The sequence below is a fragment of the Stegostoma tigrinum genome, unplaced genomic scaffold (genome assembly GCF_030684315.1).
Source record: "Stegostoma tigrinum isolate sSteTig4 unplaced genomic scaffold, sSteTig4.hap1 scaffold_298, whole genome shotgun sequence".
NCBI lineage: Eukaryota > Metazoa > Chordata > Chondrichthyes > Orectolobiformes > Stegostomatidae > Stegostoma > Stegostoma tigrinum.
In genome coordinates this window covers 80001-85000 of record NW_026728226.1, presented here as the reverse complement: position 1 = coordinate 85000, position 5000 = coordinate 80001, and positions in this window count along the sequence as shown.

Genomic DNA, 5000 nt, shown 5'->3' with positions numbered 1-5000 from the left:
CGGGGCGAATTCCCACCCCTCCAGCGGGGCCCTGGAACTCCAACCCGGCGTGGATTTTCGGATTTTTCCCCTTCCCCACCGACTTTCCTCCGCTGACACTTAGAATTTTTTTTGACACTTAGAATTTTTTTTGACACTTAGAATTTTTTTGACACTTAGAATTTTTTTTGACACTTAGAATTTTTTTTGACACTTAGAATTTTTTTTGACACTTAGAATTTTTTTTGACACTTAGAATTTTTTTGACACTTAGAATTTTTTTGACACTTAGAATTTTTTTTGACACTTAGAATTTTTTTTGACACTTAGAATTTTTTTTGACACTTAGAATTTTTTTTGACACTTAGAATTTTTTTGACACTTAGAATTTTTTTTGACACTTAGAATTTTTTTTGACACTTAGAATTTTTTTTGACACTTAGAATTTTTTTGACACTTAGAATTTTTTTTGACACTTAGAATTTTTTTCTAAGTTTTTCCTTCTGGTTACTGACTTCCCTCGTCGGGCACGGGGATTTTCGACTTCCTCCTCCCGACCGAGGGGCCTCATTTTCGGGCATTTTCCTCAGATTTCCAAGCATTTTTAGACACTTTTCCCGACTTTTCCTGCTTACTGATTTCACACTTTTGGCCATTTTTATGCATTTTCCCGACTTTTCCTGCTTACTGATTTCACACTTTTGGCCATTTTTATGCATTTTCCCGACTTTTCCTGCTTACTGATTTCACACTTTTGGCCATTTTTAAGCATTTTCCTGGTTACTGATTTCACGCTTTTGGACATTTTCGGAGGTTCTGACGGCTTTTTCGCCTTACTGCTTCGGACATTTCGGGCACTTGGCTGACTTTTCCCGCTTACTCCTTCCGGGCTTTTACTCATTTTCGGAGGTTCTGACGGCTTTTTCGCCTTACTGCTTCGGACATTTCGGGCACTTGGCTGACTTTTCCCGCTTACTCCTTCCGGGCTTTTACTCATTTTCGGAGGTTCTGACGGCTTTTTCGCCTTACTGCTTCGGACATTTCGGGCACTTGGCTGACTTTTCCCGCTTACTCCTTCCGGGCTTTTACTCATTTTCGGAGGTTCTGACGGCTTTTTCGCCTTACTGCTTCGGACATTTCGGGCACTTGGCTGACTTTTCCCGCTTACTCCTTCCGGGCTTTTACTCATTTTCGGAGGTTCCGACGGCTTTTTCGCCTTACTGCTTCGGACATTTCGGGCACTTTGCTGACTTCTCCACCTTACTCCTTCCGGGCTTTTACTCATTTTCGGAGGTTCCGACGGCTTTTTCGCCTTACTGCTTCGGGCACTTTGCTGACCTTTTCCCGCTTACCCCTTTCAAGGTTTTGGACGTCTCCGGTCGGGTCCGCGCCCCTCGCCCGGGCCGGAACGCCTCCCCGCCGGCCGAGTTCCTCGGGGTCGCCCCCTCGCCCGGGAAAAACCGCTCCCCGCCGTCCCACAGCACTCCGACTCGGCCAGGCAGCCTCACGGGCACAGCGACTCCTGCCCACCTCGGGAACCGACGCCCCGCTCGGGCTCAGGCTCCGAAAAACCACCACAGCGGGGCAGCTACCCTCAATGCAGCCGAAATTCAAACTCCTCCCCTCCGAAAGGCGCGCCTCACCCGGCCACGGCCTCGGAACTGCTCCCCTTCCTCGGGATCGGCCCCTCGCCCGGGAAAACCCGCTCCCCGCCGTCCCACAGCACTCCGACTCGGCCAGGCAGCCTCACGGGCACAGCGACTCCTGCCCACCTCGGGAACCGACGCCCCGCTCGGGCTCAGGCTCCGAAAACCCACAACAGCGGGCAGCTACCCTCAATGCAGCCGAAATTCAAATTCCTCCCCTCCGAAAGGCGCGCCTCACCCGGCCACGGCCTCCAAATCGCTCCCCTTCCTCGGGATCGCCCCCTCGCCCGGGAAAACCCGCTCCCCGCCGTCCCACAGCACTCCGACTCGGCCAGGCAGCCTCACGGGCACAGCGACTCCTGCCCACCTCGGGAACCGACGCCCCGCTCGGGCTCAGGCTCCGAAAAACCACCACAGCGGGGCAGCTACCCTCAATGCAGCCGAAATTCAAATCCCTCCCCTTCGAGAGGCGCGCCTCACCCGGCCACGGCCTCCAAATCGCTCCCCTTAGGCGAAAATTAAGCCCCCGTGGCGGATAATACCCCTCCTTGATCGTGCACAAGGGCAGCTCCAAGTTGAACGGAGAAGTCAGTAACCAACCAAAAATAAGCTTGGTTACTGATTTCTCCCGTTGGTTACTGACTTCTCCCTTTGGTTACTGATTTCTCCCGTTGGTTACTCATTTCTCTTGTTGGTTACTGATTTCTCCCGTTGGTTACTGACTTCTCCCTTTGGTTACTGATTTCTCCCGTTGGTTACTGACTTCTCCCGTTGGTTACTCATTTCTCCCGTTGGTTACTCATTTCTCCCGTTGGTTACTCATTTCTCCTGTTGGTTACTGATTTCTTGGTTACTCATTTCTCTTCTTGGTTACTCATTTCTCCTGTTGGTTACTGATTTCTTGGTTACTCATTTCTCTTCTTGGTTACTCATTTCCCTTTCTGACACTTAGAATTTTTTTTGACACTTAGAATTCTTTTTGACACTTAGAATTTTTTTTGACACTTAGAATTTTTTTTGACACTTAGAATTTTTTTTGACACTTAGAATTTTTTTTGACACTTAGAATTCTTTTTGACACTTAGAATTTTTTTTGACACTTAGAATTTTTTTTGACACTTAGAATTTTTTTTGACACTTAGAATTTTTTTGACACTTAGAATTTTTTTTGACACTTAGAATTTTTTTTGACACTTAGAATTTTTTTTGACACTTAGAATTTTTTTTGACACTTAGAATTTTTTTTGACACTTAGAATTTTTTTTGACACTTAGAATTTTTTTTGACACTTAGAATTTTTTTTGACACTTAGAATTTTTTTCTAAGTTTTTCCTTCTGGTTACTGACTTCCCTCGTCGGGCACGGGGATTTTCGACTTCCTCCTCCCGACCGAGGGGCCTCATTTTCGGGCATTTTCCTCAGATTTCCAAGCATTTTTAGACACTTTTCCCGACTTTTCCTGCTTACTGATTTCACACTTTTGGCCATTTTTATGCATTTTCCCGACTTTTCCTGCTTACTGATTTCACACTTTTGGCCATTTTTATGCATTTTCCCGACTTTTCCTGCTTACTGATTTCACACTTTTGGCCATTTTTAAGCATTTTCCTGGTTACTGATTTCACGCTTTTGGACATTTTCGGAGGTTCTGACGGCTTTTTCGCCTTACTGCTTCGGACATTTCGGGCACTTGGCTGACTTTTCCCGCTTACTCCTTCCGGGCTTTTACTCATTTTCGGAGGTTCTGACGGCTTTTTCGCCTTACTGCTTCGGACATTTCGGGCACTTGGCTGACTTTTCCCGCTTACTCCTTCCGGGCTTTTACTCATTTTCGGAGGTTCTGACGGCTTTTTCGCCTTACTGCTTCGGACATTTCGGGCACTTGGCTGACTTTTCCCGCTTACTCCTTCCGGGCTTTTACTCATTTTCGGAGGTTCCGACGGCTTTTTCGCCTTACTGCTTCGGACATTTCGGGCACTTTGCTGACTTCTCCACCTTACTCCTTCCGGGCTTTTACTCATTTTCGGAGGTTCCGACGGCTTTTTCGCCTTACTGCTTCGGGCACTTTGCTGACCTTTTCCCGCTTACCCCTTTCAAGGTTTTGGACGTCTCCGGTCGGGTCCGCGCCCCTCGCCCGGGCCGGAACGCCTCCCCGCCGGCCGAGTTCCTCGGGGTCGCCCCCTCGCCCGGGAAAAACCGCTCCCCGCCGTCCCACAGCACTCCGACTCGGCCAGGCAGCCTCACGGGCACAGCGACTCCTGCCCACCTCGGGAACCGACGCCCCGCTCGGGCTCAGGCTCCGAAAAACCACCACAGCGGGGCAGCTACCCTCAATGCAGCCGAAATTCAAACTCCTCCCCTCCGAAAGGCGCGCCTCACCCGGCCACGGCCTCGGAACTGCTCCCCTTCCTCGGGATCGGCCCCTCGCCCGGGAAAACCCGCTCCCCGCCGTCCCACAGCACTCCGACTCGGCCAGGCAGCCTCACGGGCACAGCGACTCCTGCCCACCTCGGGAACCGACGCCCCGCTCGGGCTCAGGCTCCAAAAACCCACAACAGCGGGCAGCTACCCTCAATGCAGCCGAAATTCAAATTCCTCCCCTCCGAAAGGCGCGCCTCACCCGGCCACGGCCTCCAAATCGCTCCCCTTCCTCGGGATCGCCCCCTCGCCCGGGAAAACCCGCTCCCCGCCGTCCCACAGCACTCCGACTCGGCCAGGCAGCCTCACGGGCACAGCGACTCCTGCCCACCTCGGGAACCGACGCCCCGCTCGGGCTCAGGCTCCGAAAAACCACCACAGCGGGGCAGCTACCCTCAATGCAGCCGAAATTCAAATCCCTCCCCTTCGAGAGGCGCGCCTCACCCGGCCACGGCCTCCAAATCGCTCCCCTTAGGCGAAAATTAAGCCCCCGTGGCCGATAATACCCCTCCTTGATCGTGCACAAGGGCAGCTCCAAGTTGAACGGGCTCAGGCTCCAAAAACCCACAACAGCGGGCAGCTACCCTCAATGCAGCCGAAATTCAAATCCCTCCCCTTCGAGAGGCGCGCCTCACCCGGCCACGGCCTCCAAATCGCTCCCCTTAGGCGAAAATTAAGCCCCCGTGGCGGATAATACCCCTCCTTGATCGTGCACAAGGGCAGCTCCAAGTTGAACGGAGAAGTCAGTAACCAACCAAAAATAAGCTTGGTTACTGATTTCTCCCGTTGGTTACTGACTTCTCCCTTTGGTTACTGATTTCTCCCGTTGGTTACTCATTTCTCTTGTTGGTTACTGATTTCTCCCGTTGGTTACTGACTTCTCCCTTTGGTTACTGATTTCTCCCGTTGGTTACTGACTTCTCCCGTTGGTTACTCATTTCTCCCGTTGGTTACTCA